A 14,661-nucleotide genomic window follows, 5' to 3' on the forward strand; every position below is an offset into this window, starting at 1 on the left:
TAGAAATTCAGTGGGTCATTGGTTATAATCAAAATAAGCATGCAGACAAATGTATATAGAGAAGACATGATGTGGGTATGTATGTTTCCTTTATTAGTTAGCGATGCAGACAAAATAAAAACTTAGAATAAATCTGATGATTCCAAAAATGAGAAATGAAAAACAAAGACAATTTGCTTTGCCTCGTCCTAGTGGAATTTCAGCAGCTGCTGACATGGTAGTCCCAGTGACTGAGGCTATCATTAGTACAGAGAGTAAAGAAATGAATATTGCCTATCTGAAATTGAGTTTGAAAACATTTCACACGGTACAATTGATATGGAAAGGCTGCTCATTCATAATTGAGATGAACTGAAATACTTGCTCAAAGAAACAGCTAGTGTGCATGTGAACCACATGACAGACTTGAAGATTTAGCAGAAGAATATGATATTTATTTGTACAAAAATAGGAGTTTGCAAAAAAAAAAGGACTATCAGTTAAATCAGTTCTCTTGGAGTATCTCCTGTAAGTACTGTACATCACAGTGGGGTATGGCACAACTAACATTTTGGAGAGAGAGACTGTCTTCTCGTTGTCTTGTCCAGGAGGGGTTGAGGAGCCCTACCCCACCCTGGAAGAGACCAAGATGATACTAGAATACTGCATGCCCACCTCTGTGCCCACCCTGGTGGATCCAGTTCCCCCTCCTGTGATGGCTCCTGCCCCTCCACCCCCCCCCCCAGTGATGGCTCCTGTCCCCCCGCACCTGTGATGGCTCCTGCCCCCCCCCCCTGTGGTGGATCCTGTCTCTGCCCTGGGTGGCTTCTGTCCCTGTCCTGGAATGGCTCCTGCAGCGAGGATTATCCAGGAACGGATTTTTTTTCTAGACGGGCCTCTTCTCAAAAAGGCTCAGCTCAAAATTAATATTAAAAGGTGAGCGAGTGAGTAAGTGAAGGGATGGGTGGATGGCTGGATGAATTAGTGAAAGGGTGAATGGATGAATTAAAGATTGAATAGATGGATAAGGAGAGAGGATGGATTGATGAGTGAGTGGAAGAATGGAAGAGAGAAAGGGTAAATAGCTGGATGTATGGGTGGAAGAGTAGCTGGGTTGATGGATGAGTGAAAGGATGGATGAGTGAAAAGGTGGATGATGAGTGAGTGGGTGGATGAGTGAAATGATGGATGGATTGAAGAATTGATAAGTGCAAGGTTGAATGCATAATCGGATGAGTGAAAGGGTGGATGTAAGGATGGATGAGTGAGTGAAAGGGAGGGTAGATGGACAAAATGATGAATAGATGAGTGAAGGAGTGAAAGGATAAATGGATGAGAGAAAGGATGGATGAGTGAATGGATGGATGGGTAGATGAGTGGATGGATGAGTGTACGTATGGATAGGGTGGAAGGGTGGATGGATAATAGATGGATGAGTGAAAGGATGAATGAGTGAAATAATAGATGGAAGGATACATGGATAGGTTTGCAAATGGTTGAATATGTTTGAATATGGCTGGGCTTACTTATATACTATTGTGTGACCTCTGATGTGTCTGTAAAAAGTATCTGTGAGAAGTTGGCCTGATGTGCAGTGCTCACTATTCTAGTGATCACTATATATCAGTCCAAACAACCCTTATTGATGATTGGTTGTAAGTCAACCTTATAGACCAGCTATCCTAGTAGCATTGATACGAGCAGTCTAAGGCTAAGACTCTAGAGGGCGTGTTAAGCCAGCTGTTTTACCATCACATTACCCCTTGAACACCCAGTGAAAGGACACCACACAAGTTGTTTATGAAAATAAACAGTGTATTTATTTATAACAAGACTACCCTGGCTCTTTATGAGACAAGGAGCTAAGCACACAACAAAACTCTTATAAAAATACTTCAAGTCGCACAATTTACACAAATGCCCGAGGGGCACGAAAAACCATATACTCTAAAAGTGGAATGCGAATTACTAGCAGGTAAGTAACGATTCTCAGAGGCTTTAGGAACGCTAGGCCTACAATACTGAACACTCAGGTTAGGAGCAGGAGGCCTAGGGACACCACGTGCAGAGTGGGAACTCTCACGCGTAAGGCGGGAAAAAGCCTATGGAAGCTAGTATTCACAAAGTTAGTGTTCTCGGGCGAACCCGACTAGGTAGGTCAAAAACGAAAGTGGATCTGGACCCTTGGATAGTGAGGCTATGCTGGGGCACCGAAATGCCGAAGTTACCTAGCCCAGGGGCTGCAGCTGCATAGGTCTGAAAAGACGTCGGGATTCTTCGTTGACGAACCAGGAGCCTGAAGGAAAGAAGTTGCTGGCAGGCGACCAGTGAAGATTGTTCGAGTGATCCAAGCCTGGATCGAAGATGGATGACACCTGAAAGCAGAGGGGACCAAGTTCGTGACTACTAGCCAGTAGTCAGGGGGCACCAGGAGGGCACCGGATGGTAGTCACCTCGACTAGGTGAGTGGGCGACGCTGTGCTCTGCAGTCTCACGGACCAGGAGGCGTTGTCGGCGACCAAGATGGAGGTAAGAGCTGTCCCACGATGGATGATGCTGTCGACGTCGCTGGACCCAGGATTGGGGCAACAAGTCTTGGCAAATTCAAGCCCACGCGGTGGACCTAAAATGGCGTCTGGAGTGGACCAGGAGGGTCCGGGGTGCTCCTCTTCTGGAAGGGAGCAAGGGCCAGTCTGGAGCAACCAGACCAGCAGCAGTGATGTCGTCGGGCGTCGTTAAGAAGGCCACAAGCCAGCGGGCTAGTAGCCAAACAACGCGGTGAGCAGTCGCAAGCAGAAGGGCCCCACGCAGATCGTGGAGATGCTGGGAGGCTGGACTTCGGTGCTGGGGCTGCTCAGGGTCGGGGCTTCTCGGACCCCAAAGCACTCACCAGAGGATGCCTCGGTGGTTGTGCTGGAAAGAAGTCGTGCAGTCTTGAAGATGGCCGGTCCCTCGAGGTCTCGTCGCACCCACGGTTCTCAGCTGGGCTGTAGAGGTGGGTAGAGGTCAGAGGTGCCAGGGAAGTCGGTTCTCGTCGAGCTGGGCAGTCGGATTCCAGAGGAAGGACTTGCAGCAGACCGCAGTGTTCTTAAGATGGTGCCTGCGGATGCAGGGTGACTACTCCTTAGTCACAAGGGAGAATCTTGAAGAAGAAATCTTGATGTCCTTTCGTAGAAAGTCGTGTCTTGATTCCAAAGATGATCTAATTTGGAAGGGGGCCTGCTCCTACCTTTATCTGGGGAAAAGGGGGCTGGCACGCGACTAAGTCCTGCCCTATGGGTGGGACCAGGAGGGGGGTGGTTACACCCCTCTCCTTTGGCGGGCTTTCCCCAGGCCAGGGGCTGGAGTGCCCCTGGAACTGGTTTCAGCCGGCCTATGCACAGTGAGCACCGGGGTGCCACTTGCAGTCACCTTCCTCTGAAGCCCTGCCTACCTAGGATACACAAAATCCTGTCTGGGACGGTGCTGGCACCGCCCCTGGCAGGAAACCCTTTGTCCTTGCCTCCTGCTCTGGGAGGACTCCCAGCAGCAGGAGGGCAGACTTGTGTCTCGGTGGCAGCATCCATTTTGTGGAGCTAAGGCTCTGTTGGACTTTAACCGGGGTTACAGGTTACATACATGTCGTGTCCCTCTAGAAGGGTGGAATGCTAACCCCGTCGCCAGAATTGGCGAGGGGTTAGTATTCCAATTCGTATGACACCTTACTCGACATGTTTTGATAAAGCGATACCAGAGTTGGCATATAACCGCGAGGATTATAATGCACTTAAGAGTATATGGTATGCGATATCATGGAAACGGCTAAGGGATAGATCCCGAAAGCCGCAGACAGGCTCAGCTCATGCCAGAGCACCATCTCACACGATTCCAAGCACTCTGCCTTCAGGGTTGTTAAGGCCTGCCATAGGAGTGACTGATAGGAGATCTGTGTGTCCATTTTGGGGTTAGATATAGGTATACTATATCTAAAGCAAAGGGTGAGTACACCACCTTGCCCCAGCTGTCGTGCAGCCAGTTGTGTCAGTTTAGTTAGTCAGTCCAGGGGTGGCACAATACATGCTTCAGCCCCTGGGAGACTTCTGGGTGCACCTCAGCCCTGGGTACAGGGACTTGGAGAGGGCCCAGTGCCAATTCAGTACCTGAGTACAATTTGGATAGAGAGAACAGCTAGGCTGTGGGTCTGATTAGCAGGTCCACAGCCAGGGAAAGTCGTAAACCAGTGCAGCAAAAAGCAAAAATCTGGGTGATCATAGGATTGCACACCCTACTCTCCTACATGACCCCCCCCCCCAAACTTTGGGACAATAAACTAACCTTGACCAGGTGAGTCTTCTTGCTCTAAGTGGAAATACCTGGAGAGCCCATCAGCATTGCTGTGATCAGTACCAGGTCTATGCTCCACTGTAAAATCCATCCCCTGTAGGGAAATGGACCACCTAAGCAGTTTGGGGTTTTCACCCTTCATCTGATTTAGCCACAAGAGGGGCTTATGGTCGGTCTGAATGGTGAAGTGAGTGCCAAACAAGTAGGCCCTCGGCTTCTTCAGGGCCCAAACCACAGCAAAGGCCTCCCTCTCAATAGCTGACCAATTTTTCTCTCTGGGGGTCAGCCTCCTACTAATGAAAGCAATAGGCTGATCATTACCATCAAAATTCAGCTGAGACAGAACAGCTCCCACACCCAACTCAGAAGCATCTGTTTGGACAATGAATGGCTTGGAGTAATCTGGACTCTTTAGGATAGGTGCTGTGCACATGGCCTGCTTTAGGTCATTGAATGCTTTCTGACAGCTTGCTGTCCACTGAACTTTCTTTGGCATCTTTTTGCTTGTCAGGTCATTAAGAGGGGTCACTATGGACCCATAATTTCTGACAAACTTCCTATAGTACCCAGTCAGGCCCAAGAAAGCTCGAACCTGAGTCTGGGTGATTGGAGGAGTCCAGTCCTGGATGGCCTGTATCTTACTCTCCAGTGGCTGAACCTGGCCTCCACCTACAAGGTGGCCCAGGTATACAACCTGTGTCTGCCCTATCTGGCACTTAGTGGCCTTGATAGTGAGGCCTGCCTTTTGCAGAGCCTCTAACACTTTCCTCAGGTGGACCAGGTGATCCTCCCAGGTGGAGCTAAAGACAGCAATATCGTCAAGATATGCTGCACAGAAGTCATCCAGCCCAGTGAGGACTTGATTCACCAACCTTTGGAAGGTGGCAGGTGCATTTTTCAAACCAAAGGGCATTACCACAAATTGATAATGCCCACCAGGGGTAGAAAATGCTGTCTTGGGTTTGGCCTCCTCAGCTAACCTGATTTGCCAATACCCAGCTGTCAAATCAAATGTACTTAAGAATTTGGCAGAAGCCAATTTATCTATAAGTTCATCTGCTCTTGGTATTGGGTGGGCATCAGTCTTAGTGACTGCATTGAGGCCTCTGTAGTCTACGCAAAACCTCATCTCTCTCTTACCACCCTGGGTGTGAGGCTTTGGCACTAGAACTACTGGGCTAGCCCAAGGGCTATCTGAGGGCTCAATGACTCCCAGCTCCAACATTTTCTGCACTTCTGTTTTGATGCAGTCTCTAACATGATCAGGCTGTCTGTAGATTTTACTCTTGACAGGCAGACTGTCTCCAGTGTCAACATCATGGGTACACCAATCAGTTTGGCTGGGTGTCAGAGAGAACATATGTCTGAAGGATTGCAGAACTTGCCTGCAATCCTGTTGCTGATGTTCAGTGAGGCTGCCACAAAAGACAACACCATCTACTGATCCATCATCAGGATTCTGAGTGAGCAGGTCTGGGAGAGGGTCACTCTCTTCCTCCTGTCCCTCATCTGTGGCCATGAGCAAGCTCATGTCCTTCCTGTCAACATATGCCTTGAGCCTGTTTACATGGAGCACTCTGAGAGGGCTCCTGGGAGTTCCAAGGTCCACCAAGTAGGTAACCTCTCCCTTTTGCTCAATGATGGTGTGGGGCCCAGACCATTTGTCTTTCAGAGCTGCTGGGGCCACTGGCTCCAGCACCCACACCTTCTGTCCTGGCTGGTACACAGTCAGAACAGCCTTTTGGTCATGCCAAGCTTTTTAAAGTTCTTGGCTGGCCTCCAGGTTTTTAGATGCCTTTTCCATATACTCAGCCATCCTGGAGCGGAGACCAAGTACATAGTCCACTATGTTGGTTGCAGGCTTTTTGAGAGGTCTCTCCCATCCTTCCTTCACCAAACACAGGGGTCCTCTTACAGGATGCCCATACAGAAGCTCAAAAGGGCTGTAGCCAACCCCCTTCTGTGGGACCTCTCTGTAAGCAAACAAGAGGCAGGGGATCAGGACATCCCATCTTCTCCTAAGAGTTTCAGGTAGCCCATGAATCATCCCTTTGAGGGTCCTGTTGAATCTCTCAACAAGCCCATTGCATTGTGGGTGATAGGGTGTGGTGAACTTGTAGTTCACACCACACTCCTTCCACATGGCAGTCAGATATCCTGACATGAAGTTTGTACCTCTGTCAGAAACAACCTCCTTAGGGAAGCCCACTCTGGAGAACACTCCAACTAGGGCCCTTGCCACTACAGGTGCTGTAGTGGTCCTAAGTGGAATAGCTTCAGGATACCTGGTGGCATGATCCACCACCACCAGTATAAACTTGTGCCCTGATGCTGTCTGGGTTCCATTGGACCAACAATGTCAATCCCCACTCTTTCAAAGGGGACCCCCACCACAGGTAGTGGTATGAGGGGGGCCTTTGTTGTGCCACCTGACTTACCACTGGCTTGGCAAGTGACACAGGAGCGCCAAAACTCCTTGGTATTCTCATTCATGTGGGGCCAGTGAAAGTGTGAGACAAGCCTGTCCCACGTCTTTGTCTGACCTAAATGACCTGCAAGGGGAATCTCATGGGCCAAGGTGAGAAGGAAACCTCTCAGAGACAAGGGGATGACCAGCCTCCTGGTTGCACCAGGCTTGGGGTCTCTTGACTAAGAGTACAGGAGTCCATCTTCCCAGTATACCCTGTGGGAACCTGTGGCATTCCCTGCAGCCTCAGCAGCAGCCTGCTGTCTGAGGGGTTCAAGGGAAGGGCAGTCTAACTGTGCCTTCCCCAGGTCTGCTCTGGAGGGTCCCCCTGAGCCCAGAAACTCAACTTGATCAAGTTCAAGCTCTTTAGGCTCAGTTCTCTCAGATCAGCCTCCTCAGAGACTTGATCCTCAACCTGGGGCAAGGGGGAAGGCAAAGTCCTAGTCACAGCAAGCACATGTGCTGGCAAGCCTAACATTTCCATGTGAGTCCTCTGCTCCACTTCTGACCATAGTGATGACTCCAAATCATTGCCCAACAAACAATCAACTGGGAGGTCTGAACTGACTACAACTTTCTTTTGACCCTTCACTCCACCCCAGGAGAAAGCCACAATCGCCATACTATGACTGGTAGTGACGTTGCTGGCATTGGTCACCAGGAAATCTGTACCTGGCATGATCTGTCCAGGGTCCACAAAGTTAGGTGTCACCATGGTGACACTGGCACAAGTGTCCTTATAGGCCTGAGCCATCTTGCCATTAATCAAAGGTGTCTGCCTGTATTTGCCCAAAGTATTGGGACTTATATCAGGGGACATATCCATATCCCCTGTACATACAAGGACAGCCTGAGTGAGTGTGCCAACTAAGTTGTCAGACCCCTCAGTTCCCAAGGTTAACCCAACTAATGCCTTGGGAGGTACACTACCACTACTGACTGTACTAGGGGGTGCAGTTGCCTTAGGGGCTGTAGTGGTAGGAGTTTGTCCTCCTCTTTTGGTGCACTCACTAAACCAGTGAGACTTACTTTTACAGTACTGGCACCACCTCTTTGACTGGCCTTCTTGAGTCTTCTTCTTCTTCTGGGAAGCCTGACCCCTACCCTCTTTGGTTTGTTGGGGACCTGGTGAAGACTTCTGGTCATTTTGTTCACTCTTAACATTACCCTTCTGGTCTGCTTTCTTCTGACCACCCTGGTTCTGGTTCTGCTTGATCCTTGTCCTGACCCATTTGTCTGCCTTCTTTCCCAATTCTTGGGGAGAGGTCAGATCTGAATCAACAAGGTGCTGGTGCAACAACTGGTTCTGACAATTATTTAAAATGTGTTCTCTCATCATGAGATTGTACAACCCTGTGTAATCAGTAACCTTGCTACCCAGCAACCAGCCCTCCAAAGCCTTAGTGGCACAATCCACAAAGTCAGACCAGTCCTGAGACTGAGTTTTCTGGGTGTCTCTGAACAGCAACCTGTACTGCTCAGTGGTTAAACCAAACCCATCAACCAGTGCATTTTTCAGGACCTGGTAATCATTAGCATCCTCCACTCTTGTAGTGAGGAGCTTATCTCTACCTTTACCATCAAAGGAGAGCCACAGTATAGCTGCCCACTGACTCTGGGGAATGCACTGCACAGTGCAGGCCCTCTCCAAAGCAGCCATCCATTTCTGGATGTCATCCCCTTGTTTAAAGGGGGGCACTATCTTAGTCAGGTGTTTAGTATCTAAACCCTTCTCTCTATCTCTTGGGAGATTGCTGCCACCAGTGGGAGCTAACCCACTCATCTGCTGCTCTCTAGCAAAGGCAAGCTTTTCTTTGGCCAGGGCAAGTTCTTCCCTTTCAATCCTCAGAGCAGCCTGTCTCATTCTAGCTTCATGCTCTATTCTCTGAGGGGAAGTCACTCTCCTCTGTGGAGAGTTCCTTCTCCTCTGGGAAGAGGCATTAGAGTGCAGAGATCTATTGGAGTCCCTAGAAAGAGATCTATCTCTCCTAACTCCAAGGTTAGGCCTACTTAGGGTCAGTACTGGGGGTCCCCCAGATCCTAGCCCAAGCAAGTCTAAGTTGGCCCTAGTTAGCCTTCTGACTACCTCAAGACCTTCGTCTACCTCATCCCCAGAGAGTTCCTCTTGATCCTCCTCCTCAACTGCATTGGTAATGTTGGGGAGGTCTGGATCCCCAGAGGTACCCTCTAAGGCTGGCATATTCCCATCTAGCTGAGAAATCTTTCTCGCATCATAAGTCTCTAAGAGACCTATTAAAAAGGGAATGGTGGGGTTAGACCCCTGTTTCAGTTTTCTGGAGGTACACACTTGTCTCATCTCCTGAAAACTGAGAGCTGCATATCTTGATTTGACCTGTGGAGGGTCAACATCCACAAGGGGAGTCTCAGTAGATTCTCCTTGGGTAGACATGCTTTTTCTAGTGAGGTGTAAGTGGTGCACTTACCTACACTATATGTTTGCCTACTGATCCCTTGCTAGAGTTGTAGTTTAGGGTGTGCTAGGCCCTAGGAGCTACAACAGCTGGTTCAGTAGAACTCAGAGTATTCTAAGCTAAGTTATATGTACCTTAGTACTTATGTGATCTTTCACAAGATATTCTTAGGATATGTGTGGTAAAACAACAGCAAGCTCAAATCCCAACCGCTGCTCACCAATGTGAGAAGTTGGCCTGATGTGCAGTGCTCACTATTCTAGTGATCACTATATATCAGTCCAAACAACCCTTATTGATGATTGGTTGTAAGTCAACCTTATAGACCAGCTATCCTAGTAGCATGGATACGAGCAGTCTAAGGCTAAGACTCTACAGGGCGTGTTAAGCCAGCTGTTTTACCATCACATTACCCCTTGAACACCCAGTGAAAGGACACCACACAAGTTGTTTATGAAAATAAACAGTGTATTTATTTATAACAAGACTACCCTGGCTCTTTATGAGACAGGGAGCTAAGCACACAACAAAACTCTTATAAAAATACTTCAAGTCGCACAATTTACACAAATGCCCGAGGGGCACGAAAAACCATATACTCTAAAAGTGGAATGCGAATTACTAGCAGGTAAGTAACGATTCTCAGAGGCTTTAGGAACGCTAGGCCTACAATACTGAACACTCAGGTTAGGAGCAGGAGGCCTAGGGACACCACGTGCAGAGTGGGAACTCTCATGCGTAAGGCGGGAAAAAGCCTATGGAAGCTAGTATTCACAAAGTTAGTGTTCTCGGGCGAACCCGACTAGGTAGGTCAAAAACGAAAGTGGATCTGGACCCTTGGATAGTGAGGCTATGCTGGGGCACCGAAATGCCGAAGTTACCTAGCCCAGGGGCTGCAGCTGCATAGGTCTGAAAAGACGTCGGGATTCTTCGTTGACGAACCAGGAGCCTGAAGGAAAGAAGTTGCTGGCAGGCGACCAGTGAAGATTGTTCGAGTGATCCAAGCCTGGATCGAAGATGGATGACACCTGAAAGCAGAGGGGACCAAGTTCGTGACTACTAGCCAGTAGTCAGGGGGCACCAGGAGGGCACCGGATGGTAGTCACCTCGACTAGGTGAGTGGGCGACGCTGTGCTCTGCAGTCTCACGGACCAGGAGGCGTTGTCGGCGACCAGGATGGAGGTACGAGCTGTCCCACGATGGATGATGCTGTCGACGTCGCTGGACCAAGGATTGGGGCAACAAGTCTTGGCAAATTCAAGCCCACGCGGTGGACCTAAAATGGCGTCTGGAGTGGACCAGGAGGGTCCGGGGTGCTCCTCTTCTGGAAGGGAGCAAGGGCCAGTCTGGAGCAACCAGACCAGCAGCAGTGATGTCGTCGAGCGTCGTTAAGAAGGCCACAAGCCAGCGGGCTAGTAGCCAAACAACGCGGTGAGCAGTCGCAAGCAGAAGGGCCCCACGCAGATCGTGGAGATGCTGGGAGGCTGGACTTCGGTGCTGGGGCTGCTCAGGGTCGGGGCTTCTCGGATCCCAAAGCACTCACCAGAGGATGCCTCGGCGGTCGTGCTGGAAAGAAGTCGTGCAGTCTTGAAGATGGCCGGTCCCTCAAGGTCTCGTCGCACCCACGGTTCTCAGCTGGGCTGTAGAGGTGGGTAGAGGTCAGAGGTGCCAGGGAAGCCGGTTCTCGTCGAGCTGGGCAGTCGGATTCCGGAGGAAGGACTTGCAGCAGACCGCAGTGTTCTTAAGATGGTGCCTGCGGATGCAGGGTGACTACTCCTTAGTCACAAGGGAGAATCTTGAAGAAGAAATCTTGATGTCCTTTCGTAGAAAGTCGTGTCTTGATTCCAAAGATGATCTAATTTGGAAGGGGGCCTGCTCCTACCTTTATCTGGGAAAAGGGGGCTGGCACGCGACTAAGTCCTGCCCTATGGGTGGGACCAGGAGGGGGGTGGTTACACCCCTCTCCTTTGGCGGGCTTTCCCCAGGCCAGGGGCTGGAGTGCCCCTGGAACTGGTTTCAGCCGGCCTATGCACAGTGAGCACCGGGGTGCCACTTGCAGTCACCTTCCTCTGAAGCCCTGCCTACCTAGGATACACAAAATCCTGTCTGGGACGGTGCTGGCACCGCCCCTGGCAGGAAACCCTTTGTCCTTGCCTCCTGCTCTGGGAGGACTCCCAGCAGCAGGAGGGCAGACTTGTGTCTCGGTGGCAGCATCCATTTTGTGGAGCTAAGGCTCTGTTGGACTTTAACCGGGGTTACAGGTTACATACATGTCGTGTCCCTCTAGAAGGGTGGAATGCTAACCCCGTCGCCAGAATTGGCGAGGGGTTAGTATTCCAATTCGTATGACACCTTACTCGACATGTTTTGATAAAGCGATACCAGAGTTGGCATATAACCGCGAGGATTATAATGCACTTAAGAGTATATGGTATGCGATATCATGGAAACGGCTAAGGGATAGATCCCGAAAGCCGCAGACAGGCTCAGCTCATGCCAGAGCACCATCTCACACGATTCCAAGCACTCTGCCTTCAGGGTTGTTAAGGCCTGCCATAGGAGTGACTGATAGGAGATCTGTGTGTCCATTTTGGGGTTAGATATAGGTATACTATATCTAAAGCAAAGGGTGAGTACACCACCTTGCCCCAGCTGTCGTGCAGCCAGTTGTGTCAGTTTAGTTAGTCAGTCCAGGGGTGGCACAATACATGCTTCAGCCCCTGGGAGACTTCTGGGTGCACCTCAGCCCTGGGTACAGGGACTTGGAGAGGGCCCAGTGCCAATTCAGTACCTGAGTACAATTTGGATAGAGAGAACAGCTAGGCTGTGGGTCTGATTAGCAGGCCCACAGCCAGGGAAAGTCGTAAACCAGTGCAGCAAAAAGCAAAAATCTGGGTGATCATAGGATTGCAGACCCTACTCTCCTACAGTATCCAATTGTCCTGAAGTTTTATCCTGAATTTTCACCTCCTGTCCTGAATTTGTGTCCTAAATTTTGACCCTTTGTCCTGAATTTTTACACTCACCGTCCTGAATTTACACCAATGCCAGTTGGTCACCCTACTTGCATCTAGTCCCTCACTATGAAACAACACACTAACGATCCCTCATCGCAAGCAAACACATAAACACTCCAAACCCACTTCCTTCCCATCATTATCACTCTGCTTGCTAGATAACAGTCCCATGCTTTCCCCGTATGCTGTCATTTTCAGCTCCTGTGAACCGGAGCTGAAGGGGACAATCAGGTTTTGAGAGTGGAGGGCAAGTAGAAGGGGTTCAAGTGAGAGGGCAAATAAAAGAGGTGAAAGAGGACATCCTTCCCTGGTACCGCGCATAATGGGAAATTCTGATGAAGTCAGGCCCCCATAGCTACTCAACCGGGTGTTGTATGGTGTGGGATTCTTGCAAGGCAAGCATTAGGGGCTTTACTCAAGCCTATGTGTACAGGCAAAACGCAGAACAGAGGCAACACAAGATCATACTATTAGAAAATATAACCAAACAAGAAGAGCTATTAGTCAAAGCTCTACAGCTTAATTCCTCAGCAGTCACAGAAATTAATTTAAAACTGACCACACTGAAAACCAACATAAAATCTAACTTTATTCGAAAAGTCAGTGCAAGGATTCACAAATTCAAAATTGCACAATACGAGGGTGGGGACAAAATTGGTAGAATTTTAGCCTATAAAGTTGCAGAAGATAGAGCGGATACCCTAATCTCTAATATTCGAGGACAAGGGAATAAACTATATAGCCAGCCACAAGACATACTTGATCAATTTGCCGAATATTATGAAAATTTATATACTCCAGATAGCCCTGTAGATAAAGACTTAATTCAGGAATATGTTGATGAATACCTAGTTAACACAGAGAACCTATTAGGCCTGGGCGCATTGTCTAACGACATATCACTGACCGAATTACATCAGGCCATTAACTCCCTACCAACCGGAAAAGCAGCAGGAGAGGATACGATACCTCTGGAGCTCTATAAAATTTGCAGTCCAGAATTAGAACAGCTACTACTAGAAGTTATACAATCGATCGGATTAAATGGAACGGCTCCTAAATCCTGTAATAGGACAAAAATAATCTTTTTTCTAAAAAAAGGCAAGCCTAAGGAGGAGAGAGGGTCATACAGACCCATCTCTCTGATAAACACCGACGCGAAGATATTCGCCAAAATCATGGCACTCAGACTAGCCCCATATATGCCCGAAATTGTTAACCCGCAACAACACGGCTTTATCTCTGGGAGAGATACAACACACGTAAATATGGCTATTACGGCGTTCGATATCGCGGAGACTGAATCCACCCCACTCGGCATGATTTTATTAGATGCTGAAAAGGCTTTTGACCGAGTAGGGTGGGTCTACCTCTGGAATGTGCTGTCCAAAATGGGTTTTGGGGGGAATTTTTTGAAGGGCATAAAAGCACTCTACGACAAACCCAGATTGCCACCTTTCCAAGAGAAAGATATTGGGCATTTGTTGGTGTTTGAACAGCCTACAAAGACGCGGACAGGATACTAAATAGGACTTTAAATAAAATTGGATGTATTCATTTGCAACATGACTTTTCAGACTTTGTTTACTTTCATAATTAGTCAGGGAGCGTTAATGCAGCTCTAGAACCATTAAGTAGTACTTCTATTCATATTTTCTGTTTGCAGTATGTATAGATAGGGGCTAACAAAAACAGCTTTACGTTATTTTGCATATTTTTGTGTGGGCCAGGACATTAAAATACTGGTGTCGGTAGAAAACTGTCCAGGTGGTATCCCTATATGTATATTATAAGCAACAGGCATGTTTGACAGCTGTGCTGTCAAAACCCAAACATAAACCTCAATCGGCACTACGGCTGCATCCAGAGAAAAATAATGTTCGCCTCATGCTATGGCCTATTTGATGCATACATGCAAACGTTTTAGAACAGCAAGGTTGGAGGTATTGAAAAAATAAAAACAGGTGAAGGTATTTTTCCTATCGACTTCTATTGAAACAGAGGTCATTTCAGGTGGGAGACGGCTAAAATAAAGCCATTTTTGCCTTTAAAAATTCTGAGTCTACTGCTTGAATTGGGTGTGTTGGCATGTATGTTGAGGTATCATTCTGCCTAACAGGAAGGGCTTGTATTGAAGTACGTGGAGATTTGTTTTGCACCTTCAAAGAACACTCAATCATCATGCCGTATGTCACTTTCAATAGCCACGTTTTTATAGAAAAATCAATTCTTGTCTGCTACTTCTTCCCAGCATTGGCAAAGGAAATAAAGCAGTCTTTAAAACACCACTTCTTCACGCAAAATATGTAAACAGCATTTGTTGAATACCTGTTTGCAATGGTTGGAGCCTTGAAGCCAGACATGCTGGCTCCGTGGTGCTCTTTGGCTCCGTGGTGCTCTTTAGACACATTGTGAGAAGACATAAAGAACCAGAACAAAAAGA

At 48.4% G+C, this 14,661-nt stretch overlaps 1 protein-coding gene across 1 annotated transcript in view; it reads right to left on the reverse strand.

Moving 5' to 3' along the window:
- HSF4 (heat shock transcription factor 4) overlaps nt 1–14,661 on the reverse strand; it is a 507,465-nt gene that overhangs the window by 148,936 nt on the left and 343,868 nt on the right. The window lies entirely within an intron of this gene.

Source organism: Lissotriton helveticus, chromosome 12 (assembly GCF_964261635.1).
Source record: "Lissotriton helveticus chromosome 12, aLisHel1.1, whole genome shotgun sequence".
Lineage (NCBI taxonomy): Eukaryota > Metazoa > Chordata > Amphibia > Caudata > Salamandridae > Lissotriton > Lissotriton helveticus.